This window comes from Corvus moneduloides, chromosome 1, assembly GCF_009650955.1.
Source record: "Corvus moneduloides isolate bCorMon1 chromosome 1, bCorMon1.pri, whole genome shotgun sequence".
Lineage (NCBI taxonomy): Eukaryota > Metazoa > Chordata > Aves > Passeriformes > Corvidae > Corvus > Corvus moneduloides.
In genome coordinates, this window is record NC_045476.1 from 95,106,240 (window position 1) to 95,128,734 (window position 22,495).

Here is a 22,495-nt window from a genome sequence, read left to right on the forward strand (position 1 = left end):
GATGAAAAACAAAGAACGGGAAGTCAGGAAAGCCATTTAAGAAGACAGGGAAGATAGAAAAGCATTTTTACCTTGACACTAACAAAGCTAGAAAGGGACAGAAAAGGTTACTAGAGAGACAGTGTGCACATGAATACATGCACACACACACAGACCTGCGCAGTACAGTACAATCCTTGCTTGGTCTCCATATATTTGGTCCTTGGGTCCATTTTGGAAATTGATGAAATGACACATGCTGAGAGAAAGTGCCTTTTGTCCAAAGATTACAATTGCAGTACACAGGATATGAAATAAACTTCATCACCTGGTGGAAACCAGACCCAGAAAGACAAAGCCCACAAAGTCAGTGAAGTCCCTTTTAATCCCATGAGAGCTGTATGCCTAAACGTCTTTGAAGATTCGCCCCTAAACAACACCTCCAAGGACCCACAAAAAGCATATAGCTGAGGGACATACCTAAGCCAGATATTTTTAATGTCCTAATTGAATGCTTTCCCCACAAAAATCACTGTTTTCTCCCTGCCTGCATGAGACTGCTGCTCATGTGGCATTCACTGCCTTATGTTCTCCTGTGATAACGGGTTGTAACTGTATGCACAGTAGTCTAAGCTTCTCTCGAATAACAAAATTATTGAAAACCAGATAATGTTCACTACCACAGCTTGCTTCAACAGTCATAATTGTAGGAACAAAAGAAATCCTCTTTCATTTCTTATTAAATGCTTTGATGGTGTTAGAAGGAATGTCCTGGTTTTCTTTATTTCTTATGTTACATTAACAACCAAAAGAATTCTAGGGAACTGAAAAGCTTTGGAGAAATGCCTTTCAATCCCAAACTGGAAAAGATTATCAGGAGTAAGCCTAAACTCTTTACAAAAAAATGTAATTTAAAATGACCAGAGTAGAGTCAATGTCCACTGTTATGGGTTTCATCATTCATACAGCACAAGACAACTGCTGAATAACCCAGAGCTGTTAAGGACCAGATTTTGCTCAGAGTAAGGTCCTTATCAGAACAGGCAGTAGAGAAATGTGCAAATGCCTGAAAAGCACATAGAGATGGTGCCATGATACCAATAGGCCCTGGAATATTTCTCCTTCTAAAGTACCTGCCATTTTATTTGAAGGTCAGACCACTTTCAGCTAACAGCAAAAGCTGCAGCTCCTGTAACAGAAGAATTAATTAAGATCCAAATGAGAGGTGAGTTTTTATTAATCACTCTGAAACTGCTAATTTTTCCTGAACCATCCTACTGGTATGTGAAAAGCCATTTCTTAAGTCAAAATTGCTTAAATTGCCTTCACATTGGCATTGACAACACCATCCTAAAGTCTCTTTTTACTAAAGCACACTGCTCTTTCTCACTGAATTAGTGCCAAGAGTGCATGGAGTCCTGCCTAGGAAAATTAAACAGGGAAAGAGGAGAAGCCTTGGCCCCTTCAAAATCAATTGAAGCACCTGCACAGGCATCAGTGTGTTCAGGATGGTCTTTTGCTCAAGAAAGCTACAGCTGGAAGCTATATTTATCGTCTCTCAAACATGATGGAAAAAAGAGAGCCTTTCCCAAGGCAAATATTTTGCCCTTAAAGGCATTATTAATACATAGCTGAGTTTCCCCAGGGCTTGAGCTCTGTGGGTCAGATGCAAAGCTGCTTCTTAGGCACAGTGTCATGAAGTTTTATTTTATGTTTGAAAATCTCAGCATTCCCGAGGAAGAAATGGTATTGCCGCAGCAGTTGCACAGGTGAGCACCTCATGCTTTGTAGTTAGGACGCTCTGTGAAGGCTTGTTCCTGGCCTTATGCTGGCTCTGGCCCTTGTCCCTGACCTGCCTGAGAGGAAGAGTCTTCTCTGGACACAATCCCATCACTGTTGCGGTTAAATTTTGACTGCAAGCTGAACAAGTTGTCTTAGTAGAGAAAACATTTTTGTTTCAGAGAGTGGAGTCAAGCTGCAACAGAGGGAGGATACCAAGCAATACAAAAGTATTCTAGGCATAGGAGGAGTGCAGTGACCCTCAGGGAGGACATTGCAGATTATCCCTGTTCACCAGTGAGTCATGCTACCATTTTCAGCTGTGTGGGAATAGGGTACAGCATTATACAGAGGAGTTTCTACTCACATCAGTGAGGGAAAGATGGGGAAAGATGGGAGAAAAATTATTTTAGCTTCTAGAAAAGTTCCAATTAAAATTAGATTTTAAAGTAATGCTGGGTTATTAATTAATAAAAAATCTGTGTAGACAATAAAAATACAGTCTTGTTTCATGCAACCAAATGGAAGCAAGGAAGAACGATAAAACCTGAGAAACCTTCATGTTCGTCAGGTGCTGATGACCACCATGCAGAAAGCACATTCCTCACTGCTGCTGTCTTCACTGTCACCCTCCCACTGCCTGCTAACCCCCCACAAGCCCCAGCAAGCCAAGTGCCACACCACCAATTCACCTCTGAAGCACAGAGGAAGCAAGTTTTCTTTCTTCTTCCTGCCTATATATATATATATATATATATATGTTTTAATTTACCATGCACCTCCCACCTCAGTGGAATATATCCCAGTAGTGCTGGGGGAACTGGAGAATGAAGACTGGGAATGTTCCTTACCATCATGGCTAGTGGCACAGCCAGGCTCCCACTGCTGTGGGTGACTTCTCCACTGCTGTGAGGGACAAGTTTGAAGGAGGTTTTCCAGTGCAATGAAGGAAGTGAGTGGGGACATCTGTCCAAAGAACCACCCCATGCTTCAAAGCAAAACAGAGAGCCTAGTGACAGATGTGCAGAGACTGGCTTGGGTAAAGTCAGTTTAAACATTGAAAAATACTACTGTCTGTCTTCCCAGAAAAAATATCCTTGACTCATTTAGCAATTACGACTAGAAAAATGAAATAGGAAATCTTTCCAGACCTGAGATGTTAAAAAAACCTCCACCCTTTCTCCATCCATATTTACTGACAGCAAAAACACCTGTGAGTGGCTTTAGGGCAGAAACCTTCCTTGAAACATTGTAAGATGTTCTTGGACACTGGGATTTAAAATGTAATTTAGTAGTCACATAAGAAAATAGTCTGGAAGGTTGAGATCATCCAATCAGAGAATAAACAGGGGCTATGTATCTTATAAATGCAAATTCAAAAAAATTTGAATATCAAATGCATCCCATGACTTGTTTTTGAACACCCACCGACAGCTTGAGACTCTCTTACATATTATTTTTCTTATACATAAAAATAGAAATGAAACCAGGAAATGTCAAAATAGAAATTATTTCAAGCACCTGTGGGTTTCAGACAATATTCTCCTTTTTGCAATAAGCAGTCCAAGAATATCTACATCCTATGGTACTATAAAATTCCCTTTCAAATTCTCTATTTATAATAACACATTCTGTTAAGTTTAATATTTTTTTTTCCTGATCAGATAATTTAAAGAAATTATTGGTAAAATATTTCAAAGAACAACTAAATTAGCTACAATGTATTAATAGACAAACAGGTAAAGAGAAAACAGAAGAGAAATTAATTGAATAAATTATTCATTACAATTTATTCAGTCAGCTTTGATTTAAATGCTTGTTAATCTTTTGAGGGTTAATGTAGTACAGTGTTACAGTAGCTCTGGTCAGGAATTCCAATAGATGAAGTGTGATTTTTTTTCTTTTCAAAAGCTGCACTCTCAGATTTTCCATGCAATGGCAAAACTGAATAAAAAATTATTTTGGAGCTCTCAGAACATTTTGTTTTGCTAGTTGTTTTCTCCAGCAAGAAAATAATAATTTGTTTTAATAATGGCAAAACATTAAAGTATAAAGCACAAACATAAAACAATAATATAATGCAGTATCATAAACCCCAGAAGTGTAATAAATGTGCCATAGATTTCAAAAAACAGATTTTTCCCAATTTAAAAAATTATCAAAAGTGATAGCTGTTCTGTGAAAGATTTGGACAGACTGAACTCTCTCCTAACCTTTCTGAACTGTTCCAAAAGTTCATGCTCTCTTTCCATGTCCATGCTCTATGGCAAGAAACCCCTACTCAATGTGAATCATAATTCACAAGTTATAATTTCTAAATTTAATTATGAAGCTTTATCAAGAAACCTCCTCACAGGCACAGTGTTCAACACCCTAGAATATGGTGTTGTCTTGGCTGGATAGGCATAGGAACAGTCAAATGTCTTGTTTCTGTAAGGGCTACCTGACATCTAGACATGGAGCTCTTAGTTGCGGGTCCATTACCATGACACTATCTTATAGCGACAAATCAAGTGTTCAAGTAGAAATAAGGAAAGATTCACATTACACAGATTTAAATACTGATCACACATTTTAAAGACCAAAATCAGGTGTCAGAAAGAGCACAGATCCAAGTTTACAAATCCACCTGGGCTTTTAATGAGCCACAAAAGGGCTCACACTCTCTGTGTTTCCTGCTGTTAACAAGCTGCCTGAACACCTGTAAAGCCTCACTGCAAGGATTCAGCTCCTAAGCACAGTGACCTTTCCTGAGGATGCTCCTGATGTGAAAATATATGGTGGCTGTGCATATAAATGTTTCCTCGGCTGCAGTCAATCAAACCTCCTGTCTCTGACTTTCTCCAGCCTATAACTTGAGCAAGACATAAGCTTTAAGTCTCCTTCCAGAGGCTTATTGACTGCCCTCACCTAAAAATGAGCAACGTCCTCTCCTCTGGGGTCTGTGCATGTGGAATCACCTCCTGTCAAAATGACGAAGGGCTGAACTAACTGCAGGCACACCAGTGGCTTGCCAGGAGGTTAAACACTGCCCCTGACCCGTGGAGGCCCAGCTCAGCTCCTTCAAAGCAGCACATCATGTAGACATGGAGAAATGAGGTTTGCAGGAGCCCCTAAAGGGCAGTAATGGGTGATGCCCACAACCAGACTCTGGATGCTGAACACAGTGTGGGCAAACACCTGAAGTGGATGTGTGACACAGCTCCAGGTGGGAGGATGAGGGGACTCCAGCAGAAAATTGTCCCATTCTCTCCAGAAGGAGAACAAGGTCTCTCAGCAACTTGAACCGTATAGAGAGGGCTAGCAGACAAACCTCAGGGGTGGACAGGATTTCTCTACAAATCTGTACAGGCTGGAAAATAACACTGCTTTGAATGAAAATGACATTTCCCTCTCCTTCTCCTCCCCTCCTGGTCCTGCCCATGGGGTCCCGTGAGGATGGTGCAGAATGGCAATAAAAGACAGATAGCGTGTGCAAGCTCTCACATGCGTGCATAACCTGGCACCAGCTGGGATTGTGGCACAAAGTGCTGCCTGCTGGGCTGAAATCAGGGTGGAAGCAGTGCCCAGTCCCCAGCACAGACGGGCAGAGGTGCTTAAGGCCTGGTGTGTGCGCAGTGTATAATTAGGGCATAACAAAGTCTGGTGTTTGAAAGCTTGCTCATGCTGTTCAGTTAATTATAATACGTAATTTATATATTTTATTGTTCTGTGAACTTGAAACTTCTATTTCAGTAAGACCCCAGTGACAGCTGATGTAAAATGTGCTCTTGTAAATAAACATGGGTTGCAGCAACTGGAGGGAGGATGTTCTACAGCAACAGTCATTCTCAGTTAGAATATCGGGGGGAAAATTGCAGCGCATTAAGAAAGCAATAACACTCAACAGGGTGTGCATTCATCAGGCAATGTATATGCACAGGGAGCATGCAGGAGCACGGAGAGCAGCCAGCCATACAGGCTTAGGTAACAATTACTCTGGTGAGGTGAGTCGGGCTCTGGTGATCGATGCACAAACTGGTGCCGAGAAGAAACAAACACCAGCTCAGCTTTCGCAGGCTCCAAGTGCCACTAAGGATTTGCCGCACCAACCTGGGCAAATCACACTCCGCCTCTGGAGTCCCATTTTCCTTAAGGATGAAATTGATTAGACTGACTGACTTTCCCAGGGGAGTCACTTGTTCTGTACCAGGAAAGAGTGGCAGTACTGCTGCTGCTGCTGCTGACCGTAAAATGAGGATAATGTGTCTCGGCAGAGGATGGTGGGGAAACTCCTTGCTAGCACAAGTGAGTGACTCACTGTGCAGGGTTGGTAGGAAGGGGGAGCAAGAGTGGTGTTAATTCCCAGAAGGGTCTTTGCAAAGACTGGAAGACAGAGAAAGCCATCAATATCTACTCAAGACTCCTGCTGGGTCTGACCTCTCCTGTAGTTGCCCAGGACCATGCCTCTCCTGGTCATGTACAGAGGTTGGCTCCACAACCACATGGCACCCTGGGATGAACTATTCTGCAGCTGTAAGGAAGACCTTTGAGACACAGACAGTCCTCTCCACATTCAAAAACAGTATCAGAATTGGAAACAATTAATTTTGAGGTTCGTTCCCCCTCCTCCCCGCATTACATTTGCATCTGTGCTTTTTTAGAAAAAATGCATTTCCTATGTGCTGGGTTTTCTTTTTTTTTTTTTTTGAGCAACTAAAACAAATAAAAAAAGAAAATTATTCTATTTAAAAGAAGAACAGAATTAGCAAGGCACACCTCCGGGAATTGGACAGGCAACCCACAAAACAGCCTTCAAATGCTCCAGCTGATTGTTTCTCACACTCATGATGTATGTGCACATGATATGCATAAATCCACTTGCCTCACACAGAGCAAACAGAAAGGGAGAGAGTTCATGGACTGCTTTTCATTCACTCACCATACACATGTTTCATTGCTGAGCATATGTATGCATGGCACATACACAAAGAGCAGCAACAGTTACATATGGTGCCTACTGCTGTTAAGAGCCTGTCACAATGCACTTCCCAGTGTCTGAACCAGGGTAGGCTCATTTGAAAGGATTTTGCAAACCACTCAGACTTACATTTTGGAGGAGATGGATAGGAGAGGGTTATAGGACAGCTTTAATGTTATTTTTATGCACAATCATGAAGCTAAATTCCCTTCCTTTCTCTCTCTCCCCTCTAGCTGACATCTCAGCATCTACTTGAGAGCACAAATTGACCAGGAATCTGCATCTGCCAAATAAATCTCCTTCTTAAGCTGTATTAGCCATCCATCTCTTTTCCTTCTCTACCTCTGCCCTTCAGGAATTAATTCAGTGTATTCCTTACAATATATTCCTTTCCACAAACCACATTTCTTTAATCTAAAAGTAAGCCAATATCTTGAACCAGGGAAAAGAAATTCCTCCTTCAACTGTCCTACCAACATCCAGGCACAAGTAGCCCGAATACACAGTGCTGTGTGTGAATAGAGATCCAAGTACCCTAACTAGTGGAGTGCCAGGTCAGAATTTTAGAGTGCAGCCTTCTCTATTCCTTCTTCTTCCAACATAGCTTGTCAGTCCATTTTGACCCTTTTTTTTTTCCACTGGCCAATTTTCCATCTCTTGTTTTGTGGTGCTGGACATGACCCGAGCTCATGACAAGGTGAATTTACCTGTGATACAGCAAGGTTCTACACACATTACTAAAGGGCTAACCCACTAGAGAGTGAGCTGGTTGCTCCTCAACCCTTGTGTATCCTCACAGAAAGAGCACCAATGCACGACAGCAGGCATCAGGATTGGCCCTGAATTTCCTGTCTGATTCTCAATTCCAAATGACACACAGGCAAATTCCCACCAATGCTATTTGTGCATCAGAAATATGACACAAAATTGGAGGGATGGAATACCTCTTTTATGAAGAAAGTCTGAGAGGGTTGGGTTTATCCAGTCTGGAGAAGCGAAGGCTCTGGGGAGACCATAGAGCAGCCTCCCAGAATCAAAAGGGGGCCTGCAAGAAAGATGGGACCAAACTTATGATAGGACAAGGAGTAATGGTTTTAAACTAAAAGAGGGTTGATTTAGATTACAGAAGTGAGGGTTGTGAGACACTGGTACAGGTACCTCAGAGAGATGGTAGATGCCCCATCCTTGGAAACATTCAAGGTCAGGTTGGATGGGGCTCTGAGCAACCAGTTCTAGTTGAAGATTTCGCTGCTCATTGCAGAGAGGTTGTACTAGATGACTTTTAAAAGCCCCTTCCAACACAAAAGATTCTATGACTACAACAAATTTTTATTAATTTGTAAACAGATGTAGCTTCTGCCTTTTATTAAAATAAATAAATGCAAGTAGTGACTCTGCAGAGTCAGCACACATGGAAGGAATCTAATATCACCACAGTTATGTATAAAATATCCTGTCATTATAAGCCTAATCTTGTCTCCCTTTCACTATTTAGCTTTCCAGAAGTTAAACCTGTCTTCTTGAATTTTCACAGGCTAGCTTTGATGTGCAATATTGGTGGAAAGTTTGGAGGTAAAGGGGATAAGATATTTATGTGAGGCAGCACTTGCACTACTTCCTCTCTTTTCCTTGTCCATCTTCAGATGCATTAGCATGCTGTGAAAAACCACCATTTCCCTTTTTCCTGGAACACCTAGTAGCTGTCCCAAGGAAAGGAAAAGAAGCTGGTCCCATGCTCTGCAAAGAGCTTATTACTTGGCCCATCCTTAGCAGCTTCTGTTTGGGACAAGCACCAGATGAAACAGAAACATTATTTTGATGCAGGGACAGGCATTCATTAATCAAGAGGTCAGCAGCCTCTCCAAATCTCAACAACCCAAATCCACACACAGCTTCAGAGGATGAGGTTGGTGTGGGTTGAACAGGAGAGGGAGAGCCACATGCAGAGGGGAAGCAGACCCGTGGAGGGGTGCTACTCAGTTCCCTCTCCTGTGTGTACAGAGCAACAGGATCTCTTTCAGCTTTGGATAAGCCTGAGCTCAGATTTCTATTGCTGCAGGTCTTGTCCTTGTTTTCTGCTTCTGAATGCAATAAAGCACAATGTTCTATGACTCTGTAAGCATTTTAAATTACTTCACATATGGTTTTGAATGTTTGACAGATTTATATTAAATATAAATTGTTTTTATGAAATAACTGTATGAAAGTGTTTCTTTGCAAATCACTGTGTCGGCTGTGAGCAGAACTTAAACCCAGGGCTTAAATGTACCAATCATAGCTTCAATTTTGTGTTAGGCTGTCTGAAAAGCCTCTGGGAAATAAAAAACAAACTCGCAAACCTTTCAGCTTGTGGTCCACCAAGGGGTTAAGCTGAAGGACAAGAACAGAAATATAATTTTAATTGTGCATATTTCTCCTAGTTATTCCAGTAGCTTCTGCCTCATAAATTCTCATGACAATTGCATAATGCTGAACTTATCTGCTGGGAATTCCAAAGGAAAGGCTTAACCCTTTTATTTTCTTGAAGTTTGCTAATTAATTCTATGTCTTTCAGCAAGAGGAGGCAGCTTACCCAAATGACCAGTCCCGAAACAAACACTGACGTATGTACTGTACTGTACTGTACGTGCTCTGTACTTTCAATTTGCCTGCCTGGGCCACCGAGGAATAGGCAAACTCATTCGGGTAAAATTAGAATTGACACACATCTTGCTATTTAAATAGGTTTTTGAAACATAGGGGCCTATTAACCATTGCTTTGTAGGATGGATCCAGGGGCTTGCGTTTAAGCTAATGTCCCACTGAAGTCACTATGGGAAGGGTGGAATTAGGCCCTGGGTAGTTTGTTTTCCCCAGCAGTGGCTGCCTGCTAATTGCAACTGTTGAATGTATGCATATTCATTACACCACGGAGCTCAGGAAGCTGCAGCTAATGTGCTGAATCAGGTAGTAAATCAGACTGATTAAGATACACTTTGGTTTAAAAGACACACTAATCACACAGCCTTATCTTTGGAGCTGACTTTCAAATCACAACACAAGGGATGCTGTAGAGAAGACAGGGACCTGAACAGGTGTCTAATGTCAACCTCCAGGAGCTGGGGGGGCACCCAGGTGTCTCCCACAGGACTGACAACTAGCACAGCCACTGCAGTGGGAAGACTGACAGTGCTTCTCCCTGAGCCCCAGTGATATCAGATTTCCCACTGCTCCTCCTGGCTTCTACCACACTCCAACAATGGCACAGTTCCCCCCATCCCAAAAGCAGAAAATCTTGGGAGACTCCAGCAGAACCACCAAGTGCAATCTTTGCAACCTAGGAGCTAACCCAGCCCAGTGTTTGCCATTCCTGTTATTTTTAACATTACTCACCAGGGTTCTGGATGCAATACAGCCTTGCTTTGTGGTAAGCTGGAGAGGGTCAGCTGGAAAATGCTTAACCCAATTACAGAATGACTACCTCAGAATATATACAAGTAGACGAATCTGCAAGCCATGCCTCATGCTTGGAAGCCCTGGGGACCTTATGGTATGAGATTTTGGGAAGTGTGTGCAGGCACAGGTGTGCTGGGACCCGTTTCTGCTCGTCTCATCCTTGTTCTGTGTTGCAGAAGACAACATGCATGGAGATGCCCCGCTGTACACACAGTGGGGCTCCTTTTCACCTTAATACACCTTTCTTTACTTAGCTCTCAGATACACTGTGGGAGTAAAGGCACTCTCAAGAGATGACTGTGGAGAATAATTGTGGATTCATTATAGAGCACCTCCGCAATAATATCTGCTTTCAGTGTTAGCCATTTCATGTCCCTCTGTCCTGTAGGAAAGGAGTTCTTCCTTACACAAGCAGTTCTGCATCTGCCTGGAAGCCAAGCGTGGGAGAAGAACAAGACCTCCATAAATGTGCTCAGTGAGTTAAGTTGTTTGTTTTGTGATAAATAGCATGCTATGCTGATACCTTCAAGTCTTTAACATTCATGACTCACAATTTAAAGCCTGGAGCATGTAGTGGTGTTTGCTTCCAGATTTAACCTTCTGAAGCCCCCTTTGCTTGTGCTCCAGACTTGTTTAGTTTGACAGTTATGTGAATTCCAGCCATTGGACTGAAATTTCCATCCTGGTTTGAATGAGCAATGCCTCCCCTTCACACAACAAGCATGTCTGAAAAGGTGCATGCACATAAAAAAAGGCACTCTCTGGTTTCAAAGTCTGCCAAGTGTTTGCAAACACATCTCATTTTCGTCTGGTTCTCTCTCGGCCTTCTCTGTACAGAAGTGAAAGTAGTGGGAGGAAACCTTCCTCCCCACTTCATCTCTCTATCTATGCCACTCTCAGCAGCAACATACACAAAGGCACTGCAGTCTGTAAGGTGTGATTTGAAGGATGTGTTGGACTTGCCTATTCTGCCACAAATTTTGCCAGATCTGACAGCTCTGTTACCTTCCTCTGGCTCCCCGTAACACAGATATCCAACACAGGAGCACTTCTGCTGTTTGTGCAAAAGACACACACACCAGTGCAAATGGTGGCAAAGGTCATTGCCAGGAGAGATCTCTAAAGTATCACCAACGCCCCAACAACTACTATGAATTAAATCCTAGATCAAAGTTGTCTGCATCTGGGGTGAACTTGTCTCTCATTCTGAGCATTAAGCATCTTCTTCATCCTGGTTGTCTGACGCAACTCAACCCTTAGCCATCCTTAAAGCCTGCAAGTGTTCAGAGCTGTACTTTAGGACATCAGTCCTGTGTTTAGCAAGTACTAATGCTTCTGGAGTACACCATCTTCCATCTCCAAGTAGCCACCATGCTCACTGCCTCTGCATTACTCACCTCTACTTGAATTACTTATAGAGTGAGGCTGGGAAGACAGCAGAGATGGAAGAAACTGATGCAATATATTAGTCACCCTAATAATAATAACCAAAGGAAGAAGTAGCGAATTAGGAAGCAGAAGAGAGGAAATATTTCAGCTGAGGTTTGAATGCACATGACACAGGTTGGCATAGATTTGAGAGAAGACAATTCTCTCACCAGCCAAATTTAGCTGTATGGCAGGTCAGAAGCAGAGCAAGACAGACAAGTTAGCCTGGAGCAACCCACAGAGAATTTTGAAAAGGAGAGTAACTTATAAATAAAACACAGCCTGAGTGGGCAGCGCTGTTGTGGTCAATTCCAAATTAGCAGGGAACTCAGCATGGAAAAGTGTGATCATGCCTTGAAATAAAATGGGCAAAAATGGCAAAAAATGGCAAACAGCAGCATTTGGCACATATTTCAGTATCTGCAGAGCAGGCTGCAGGGACAGTCAGAGAAGAATAACTCTTGGAAATAATTCCTATGAGATGGAGTGGCAGAGTTGCATCCAGAAAAGGAAAGAAATCTGTAACTGATTTTCGGTGCCTGTGCCACTAAGCAAGCAAAAACCCATGATAGGGTGGGGATAACAATGGTGTGTAAGCACAAAGGATGACTGACTGTTTTGGCTACCTCTTGACCACTGTGGTGCTACAGAGACTCTCTGTACTGACTCAAGGTACTGACCCAGTGGCCCAAGCTGCCATCTCCACCACCTACCTACTGCCAGAGAGGATCACCCTCTTTTTCAGCAACAAGATATTTTCCTGTGCCCACACTTCCAGCAACTGTTTCTTCTTTAAAAGGCACCTTGAGTCTAATGTCCTGAACAGCCCCTCTTCCGCAGGTCTCACACTGTGAACTGCAGTCAGAGCAGCAGGGACAAAAAGCACTACAAGAGGAGCAGTCAAGAGAGGCAAAACAGATAAAGGACATCCTTTGTGCTCTTAAAGCCTCTCCTATCACGTTCTGCAGGTTTCTAACAGTCACTGCCAGAAAAATTCACATGGCAGAGAAACTCTCCCCATCTCTTGCTTAGCAGCAGGCTCTGCCTCCAAAGCAGATTCTTGCACTTGCTTGTCTGTCTCCTCTTTACAAACTGATGTTGCTGCACAATGGATCACATTTAGGATACTATTATATTAAATCATGTAACTTCACCGCCTTGTGCAAAGCATGTTTGGCATCTGTAGGAGGAAAATATATCTCTTTAAGGAATCTAAAGAACACGGTATCAAATTGGCAAATGCCACTTCTTTTTTAAGATGAAAACAAACAAGTGCTTCAGAGGAAATGGCTTTCAATATATAATTTTCAAAAGCAGATTTTATTGGCTGATGTAGCTAGACCATGTTAGTAAGAAGATATCATCTTAAGCCCGGGGCAAGGGAAGAGGAAGCAGCAGCAGCATGCTGCATAGGCAGACCTTTTGCCAGCAGCAGAGATTAACTAGCATGCAGATAAACTTTATAAGGGTCCAAATGGATGTTGAGCCACGAAGAGAGACTACAGTTAAGTGGAAATAAGCTTTGCTGAATACATGAAATGCCAAAGGATCTGCAGAGGAACTCTTAGCAGAAAGAGCCATTAATCACTGTAGCCAGCTGCATCCCATATACAGCGCTCACCTTGTGAACCTGAAAAATATTACTGTAATAAGAAAAAAGACGTCCTTCAAAAGCTTCTTCAGGTGCCCTATGCAGAGACTGCAGTAACTCTTTGGGACAGATTATTTTCTGGCTGTATTTCTTAGTAGGCGGATTCCTCAGCTCCATTTCCAACAGCAACTGACATAACTAACATCACTTTCATCTGTCGCAGTCACCTTCCCCTATCTTTTCCCTACAAAAAGAGCTCAGACAAGTGTGGGAATGGCAAGGGGGGAGCTGAGGGGGAAAGAAATGAATTGGCTCATCCAGTTGTAAACTTTACCACCTCCCCCCTGCCACAGGTAGAACTAAAATTCCCAAAGGCCTTTCACGAAGGGCAAATACCATGCCTTCTTTTTTCTCCAATTCTTTTGATGTGGCTGTGATCCTAATCAAACAATGAAAAATAAAACCCCATGCATGGAAACAAGATCACCTCTGGCTTCATTCTGGCTTACATTTCCATCCCCTGGAGTTGAGTCAGCATCAGGCGTTCCAGCTGCCTAAAGAAGAAAAAGGTGAGCTGCAAATATTACTCACAGGCGGAGGCAGCAGCAGACAGGGACAAGTGAGTCAATTCCCAGTTGGCTCCAAGAGTTCCCATCATCCCCTCTACATCAGCACATTCTAAAGTAGGTTCAAAATGACCTTGTAAATTCCCCCCTACGTCACGACAGGGGCCTTGAGGACCTCCTCCTTCTTTATAATTCAGCTTTCATCTCTCTCCCTTTCTCATGCATATTGCATTTTATAAGTCACTTGCCCTAAAAAAGGTACAAAAAGTTGCCTGTGTATGTCAAGTTGTCTACAGAGAAGGGACTTTTCTAAGCAAGGGCTCTCCAGCTGGGACTATTCACATTAAATTGGAAGCTAACTCCTGAGGATACCAGGACTGCTGCCTGGAGCACACACTTAATTTTCTAAAAATAAATTGCTGTTATTCATAGAAAACCAGGTTGAAAGGGGACCTCAAGGATTATCTGGTCCAACCTTTCTTGGCAAAATGACGGTAGCAGCATGATCTAGATAAGATAGCTCAGCATCCTATCCAGCCAAATCTTAAAAGTGTCCAACGCTGGGGAATCCACCACTTCCCCGAGGAGGTTATTCCACTGGCTGATTGTTTTCATTGTGAAAAATATTCCTCGTGTGTCTAATCAGAACATCCCCAGAAGTTACTTATATCCATTACCCCTCATCTTTTCGGTATGACCCTTGTGAAAAGAGATTCTCTATCTTCTTTGTAGCCTTTATATGCTGAAACATGGTGACAAAGGTCTCCCTAAGCCTTCCTTTCTCAAGGCTGAACAAACCCAGTTCTCTCAACCTTTCCCCGTATGTCAGGCTCTCCTTTATTTGCATCATGTTTGTGGCCTTTCTTCTTACACCCCCTCTAGGGAAGCCAGTTGCTTGATCACAGCTCTGAAGTGCCTGTACACAAACACACACAGCATGAAGAATAAACAGAACTAAAAATCTGTGTGTGGTCGCAGGGCCGTGATCTAGTTGCAATTACAGAGACCTGGTGGGACAGCTCACGTTACTGAATGCTGTCATGGATGGCAATGTATTTTGTAGAAAGGACAGGTCAGTGAAGGGAGGAGGTGGAGTTGCTCTTTATGTGAGAGAGCAACAGGAATGTATTGAGCTCTACCCAGGGCCAGACAAATGAGCTGAGAGTTTATAGGTAAGAATTAAGAGACAGGCTAGTATGGGTGATGCTGCTGTAGATATTTACTGTAGGTCATCTGATCGGGAGAAAGAAGCTGATAAGGCTTTCTATGGACAGCTGGAAGTATCCTCAGGGTCACAGACCCTGGTTCTCCTGGGGGACTTCAACCGCCCTGATATTCACTGGGAGACAAAATGGCCTGGCACAAACAGTCCAGGAAGTTCCTGCAGATCACTGATGAAAACTTTTGATGAAAGTGGTGGAGGAGACGATGAAGAAAGGTGTATTGTTGGACCTTGTACTACAAAACCAGGAGCAACTGTGTGAAGATGTGAAGGTTGGGGGCAGCCTTGGCTGTAGTGACTGTGAGGTGATGGAACTCAGCATCCTGCATGGAGGAAGCCAAGAAGTAAGCAGAACTAGAACCCTGAACTTTCAGACAGCCAACTTTGATGTTTTCAAAGAACTGCTTATAGGAATCCCATGGGTTAGGGCTCTAGAAAAGAGGGTCCAAGAGATATGGTCAATATTCAAGCATTACTTTCTCTGAGTTCAAGACCAGTGTATCCCCATGATTAAGAAACCAAGCAAAGGGGGCAGGAGATGAATAGGGAGCTTCTAGTAAATCTCAAACAGAAGAAATAAGTTTATGGAATGTGGAAAAAGGGACAACCCCCATGGGAGGACTATAGGAACATCACTGGTGTATGCAGGGATGGGAGGAGGAAGGCCAAAGTCCACTTGGAATTGGGCTTGGCAAGGGATATCAAAGACAACAAGAAGGGCTTTTACAAGTGTATGAACAGCAAGAGGAAGAAGAAAATATTTTTAGGGAAAATATGGGGCCGGTGATGGATCAAATGGGCATCCTGGTGGTGGAAGACACAGAGAAGGCAGAATTACCTAATGCCTTCTTTTCATCAGTCTTTACTAATGGTGTTGGCTGTCAAGAAACCCAGACCTTTGGAGGAAAAGATGATGGGAGAAAGGAAGACTTCTCCTTGGTTGCAGAGGGTTAGAGATTGGCTAGACAGAGTTAACACTCATAAGTCCATGGGCCCTGATGGGATACACCCATGGATGCTGAGGGAGATGTTGTTGCTAAGCCACTCTCCATCATCTTTGAAAAATCATGGAGAATAGGAGGAAAACTGGTGTTACTCACATCTTAAAAAAGGGTGAGAAGGATGACCCGGGAAACTGCTGGCCAGGCAGACTCACCTCCACCCCTAGAAAGGTGATGGAACACATCATTCTGGAGGTTGTCCCATGACATCCCATGAGCACGTAAAAGAAGGTCTTCAGAAGTGGTCATCATGGATTCAACACAGGGGAATCATGCTTGAACAGTCTGATAGCCCTCTATCAGATTGGAAGGGCAGGAAGGGTTGATGAGGGGAGAGCAGAGGATATTATCTACCTCAGCTTCATCAAGGCTTTTGACACTGTCTCCTATAACATCCCTGTAGGTAAGCTCCAGAAATGTCTGTTACATGAATGGACAGTGGGGTGGATCAAGAATGGCTGAATGGCAGAGGTCAGAGGGTCATGATCAGCAAAGCAGAATCCATTTGGAGGCCTGAAGTCAGTGGCATTCTCCAGGGATCAATCCTGGGGCCAGCCTTATTCGTTGTTTTTATCAACCACCTGGACAAAGGGATAGAATGTACCCTGAGCACATTTGCTGATAATACAAAACTGGGGGGAGTGGCTGGTACACTTGAAGGCTGTGCTGCCATTTTTAGGCTGGAGAGCTGGGCAGAGAGAAACCCAGTGAGGTTCAACAAGGGCCAGTGCAGGGTCCTGCACCTGGGGAGGAATAGCCCCAAGTACCAGCACAGGCTGGGGTCTGACCTACTGGAGAGCAGCTCTGCAGAGAAGCACCTGGTGTCTTGGTGGATGACAGGCTGACAATGAGCCAGCAGGGCCCTTGTGGCCAGGGGGGCCAGTGGGATGCTGGGGTGCACTGGGAACAGTGTGACCAGCGGGATGCTGGGGTGCACTGGGAACAGTGTGACCAGAAGGTGGAGAGAGATGATCCTTCCCCTCTACTATTCCTAGAGAGGCCACATCTGGAGAGCTGCATCCAGTTCTGGGATCCTCAGTACAAGGAAGATGAGGAGCTACTGGAGAGAGTCCTGTGGAGGCCACAAAGATGATGAGAGGTGTGAAGCATCTCTTTAATGAAGTGAGACTGCAAGAGCTGGGGATGTTTAGTCTAGGAAAGAGAAGACTGAGAGGGGATTTCATCAACGCATATTACATCTCAAAGGTGGGTGTCAAGAGGATGGTGCCAGACTCTTTTCAGTGGCACCCAGTGACAGGATGAAGAGCAGTGGCCATAAACTAAAACTTTACATTCGGGGTGGCAGAGAACTGGAACAGGCTGCCCAAGGAGGTTGTGGAATCTTCCTCTCTGGAGCCATTCCAAACCCACCTGGACACATTCCTGTGTAACCTGCTCTGGGTGACCCTGCCACGGTGAGGGGGTGTCAGAGACTGAAGTATTATATTTTATGACTTAAACATTTTCATGAAGGACTTTTAAAACTTTATTACAAAAGCTGCAGAGAAGACTACCACACCTGAATGGGGCCCTGAGGCCTGACACTGCTCACTGATGAAGATAAGATAAAGTAACAACTCAGGGCTGGCGACATTCACTGAGCACAGGCTTAACCTTCCAAGATGAGGACCACAGCCCCAGGGCTATCAGCTGCCAGGCTCCCACAGACCCTTGCACCAAAGGGCGGGGGGAAGAGAGGCTCTGGGTATCTTGGAAAAGCCTCTGGTCAGAGGTGTGGCGACTGCCCATCCTCCACTGTGCAGAGCCCAGCTGAGGGGTTCTTGCCGGGGGGAGGCTTATCCACAGCAGGAGGGGGTGACATGGCCCATCACAGGGGCCCCCAGACCCTGCACCAGAGCCCCTGAGGTGATGCAACAGACCCTCGGGTTGAAAGGCACAGTGTGTCAAGCCAGTCCCTGCAAGAGAGGCACATGGGCGTTCCCACCTGGCCCAAAGTGTATATTAATCCATGGGATTCTGTACTCTGTGGTGTGTGGTGTGGTGGCATGACATGGTGTGTGGCAGCATGTGGCGGTGCGGCCACAGCAGCGGGGGACCCTCACCACCATCAGACCGGATGGAGGGGAGCAATGAGACATTGTTGGGACCCTCGGATGGGTGATAAGCTTCCACCTAACCCCTGTCACCTCTCCCTGTTCCCCCACCCCCCACGCACACTTTTTTTTTTCCATTTCTTTCTCTCTTTCTTTTCTCTTCCCTTCTCTTTGCCTCTCTACTATTAAATAAAATACATCCATTTTTTGGCAACGACATCTAACCTCATTTGGTTTTAATCTCGTTTCTGGGAATATTTTGAACCTTCTAAGTTCTTTTCAGTTTATGCTCAGAGACTTAGCTTGCTTTGCTTTTCTGGCTTTAAACCAGATCATAACAGGGGGTTGGACCAGATGACGTCCAGAGGTCCCTTCCAACCCTAAGGATTCTGTGACTTTGTGAGTCATTCCATAACTTTCCCAGGGACTTAAGTAAGACTGATGGACCTATAAATGCCTGGATCCTCCTTTACAACTGTCTTGTAGTTGGGGGTGATATCAGCCTTCTTCCAGTCTTCTGGGATATCCCCCAGTCTCCAGATTTCTCAGTGATTATGGAGACTGGCCACACAATGATGTCAAGCAGCTCTCTGGATGGATAACACTCTTGGATGGATAACGTCAGGGCCCATCAAGCTCCTGTTCACACACCAACTCTTTCACTGATGGTACATCTGTATTTGCATCAACCTGGATTTTTCTTATCAAAACAATAGTGCTGGTAAAGCCAGAGATAGAGGATGTGTTGAGAACCTACCTTTTCAGCATTATTGGGAACTAATTGACCTCTCTTGTTTGACAGGAGGCCAATATTTTTCTTCTGCTTCTCCTTATTGTTTACGTACCTTAAGAACTCATTCTTGTAGGTTTTAACACCTCTGGCCAATTTCAAGTGAAGAAGAGCTTTTGCTTTTCTAACTGCATCTCTGTATGTCTTGGCAATGTCCTTATGATTCTCAACTACAACTACTTTGCGACTGGCTTTCATGTGAAGTGTGTCTAGTACACTGGTTCAGACAGACCGCACAGGGCAGGGCTCACCTGGTTGCACTATTGCCTTGGGATAATCTCATTTACCAAGATGTCTCTTGTAAAATGCCCAGGGCATTAGAGAAGTGGAAAAGCTGGAACACCTCATCCAGCTCACCTTCAGACTTACCAAAACAGGTGTGGGTCAGGGTCACCAATGCTTCGGTGTATTCCACAAAGTCACAGCCCTTACAGGAAGAGGTGGAGACTGCTGACAGTTTTTATTCTTGCCCGGAGAGGTACTCTGAGGTTGTCTTCTTACTTAAAACACAGTTCCTCAGCTGTCGTAAATTGCTTGAGACCCTCTGGCTTTCACAGAACAACTCCAGTTTATAGCAAGTGAAAACTGAGATGAGTTTCCATGCTTTTCACAAAAGGAAAAGAAAATAGAGATCAATAGCTTGCCAAGTGGCAGACACTTAAAAATGATAATGTTTAGGATGTCTCTCTGTAAATGTATTTATCCATTTATTTTTATGGCTTATTTAATACCTCTCAGACTATGTATCTAGCATTGTCCTCTGTCTAAGGCAGTCCTTGAAATGTCTTGTCTCCCTCTTGCAGAGGTATTTTGCTCTAAATGTGCTCTACAGCTGTACAAGCCCCGTAACACAAGACAACAGACTCTATCTTACACAGGTACTGGTAAAATTGTTCATACTTTCAGAAATGGGATCATATAGTGGATGTAGACACCTAGATCTTGTTTCCCTTATTGACAGGTACCCTGTCAGTTCATTAATCAGTTGCTAATTTCCCTTCCTCCTGTATATAGTGCCAATCCTTAAGGGCATATGTTCTATCATGTTGAGAGTTTCTTAGCCCTCCTTCACCTCTTTATAACAAGGAGCAACACATCAGAAAGATTACCTTGTGTCCATGGAGTTTATGGTGATGACTTTGGTAGTAGCACCCAAAGGCAAGTAATGAATGTTTTATACACAAGAATTATTCCCCACCTACCAGTGACGGATTTGCATGCCCTCATTGCTGTACAATTCCCTCAGCTGAGTCGTCCCCAGTGAATTAATAACCAAAGTGATTGCCTCAAGCAATTAAAAACCCCAGGATCTGTTCCAAACTCATTTCATCACCAAGTTAACAATACAGTAGCGAAGGTAATTTAGAAGCATTAAGTGTTCCTGCCATTTTCCTCTCTGGTTCAATATCACTCTGAGGATACCGTGTCCTGAAATGGGAGCTAAGGTAACAAGCTGAAGGAAGGTGTAGAAGAGCTCTTCCCTCATGGAGCCACCGAGGGGCAAATGCAGGTGGGACACAGCTACGTGCTTCCCTTTGGCACAGCTGTTGCCTTCCATCCTTCACATCTTTCTGCCCTTTAGGGGTGTAATTTTCAGACTTCACATTGCAAGACTAGAACGAACACAGCCTGAACCAGACTCTGACATTCAACTGGTATTTTTCTCTCACACTTAGACATACACAGACTTTTTAGGGAAAAAAAGCCCTGAGTATCTAATGTGTTTCATAGCGCTAAAGAAGAGAAATCTTCTCCCTCAGGGGGAAAAAGTCCCTGTTGTGCAAATCTGCTGACCAACATACAGAACCATGGCTTCTGAGATGTTTTCCTACAGCCTTTGAAGTAAAGCTGACTTGCAAATAAAAACCATGCTTTTGTACAGAAAAATTCAAAATGAACTTTTGAAATGGGGTGCAGACAGGATGGTTTTTGTTGAAATTTGCAATTTTTGAGGGGAGGTTAATCAAAAACTGGGGAAAGTTTCAGTCTTGAGAAATTTCCATCTTGTTTTGAAAGAAAACATATCTAGGAAAAGTTTAAAAAACAATTCAAGCAGGCCTACATTTAACTACTTGAAAAAAGTCATTTTAGTCAGGCAAGTTAACATGGAGATCTGGAAGCTGATTATGAATGTAAGAATTAGAAGTATTCAGACTTATAATTTTCAATTAAATTTCCACATCACATAGACAAAAGGAGGACATTAATTCTCTAAATAAGCACACCACCTTCAACCAGGTATGGAAGAGGCTGAAAAATTCTCAAGCTTGTATAAAAATGTTATACAAAAGATCATATTTAATAAGGAAAAGGGATGCACTCTTTTGTAACTCCAAGCTGTGTAAGCTTTGTTGAGAAAAAAAAAATCATGTTCTGAAAGACCAAATACACAGCTTTGTCAAATCAGAGGGGAAAACATTATCTGAAATAGCTGCCACATCTTCAAGTTAATTACATTTTTAACACTACATGGCCTCCAGCCCTCATCCTTTTTTCATCCATTTCACCTCCACCAGGTTTTTAAAGGTGGTAAACATCTAGCTGGCCTTATTTAAGCTCAGTATTGTGGCAAAGTATTTCCAGATAAAAATAATGACATCGCTAGATAGCTCTTCTCATGTTTGTAAAGCACTTTGATATTTCTTTTAGGGCAGTAGAAACACAAAGGGGACATGGGAAACATATAAATGCAGACACAAGTTCACTTGTTTGTCTGTATTTATCCCCCACTCTGTTTCATTTACTTTTTAAGCCACTCCATGGCTTTGTTTAAGTTGTTTGAATCAGAGCAAACAAGCACATATATTTTCCATCAGTGAGATGAGATATTTGGACCATGCTGTAGGAAGATAGGGAATAGGGTATTAATTGCCATCCCCAACTCCCCTTCCAGCCATTTCAAAAAAACCACAAGCTGTCTATTGCCCTGCTGTAATTGAGATGAGCCTTTACCGAATGTTTCATGCACCAATCTAACACACCACAGCGTAATAGTCTTTGACATCTTCTTGCTTCATGGCTTTATGAAGGCTAGATTTACACTAATTTGCAATTAAAGGAAGGATGACTTTATGCCAAATACACACTTTTGAACCCCAGTCATGTCAGTACTACAGCTGTTCAAATAAAGTTAAATATCCCTAATAATTGAAAAAAGTGTTTTTAGAAATATTCTAATGGCAAAATGTCTTCACTGTAGGCTTGGGACTACTTGGACTGTAAATGAGTTAATTAGTAAAAAAAAATCCCCCTAACTGTGCAGTTGATCATGTAGATCATACACGTGGATCAAAACATGAAGAGCATCAACAAGCTGAGTACCCCAAGGGAGAAGCCATTGCTAGTGTAATACCTGGATTCCCACGAGCTCAGCCAGCCCTCCATTTTCCAGAAAACAGGGAAAATAGCCTGGTGAAGGGGTATCTACAACAGAGGAATGATTTCTGTTTCCTGAATGGATAAACAAACTCTGTCCAAAGCAAATGTAAATGCAAATGTATGTTGTATACTAAAAGGGGGGGGGAAGGAGACAAATTCTTCTGCCAGTCGGCCGCTCTCCCTGTTTGTAGTGGTGTCCAGTGACAGTCAGGTGCTTTATTACTCATAATGTGGCTCTCACAGAAAGAAGTTCTGGAGCACTTCTGACACAGACACCTTCTTCTGGCTAGAGGAACTGGGGTCATGATCTGC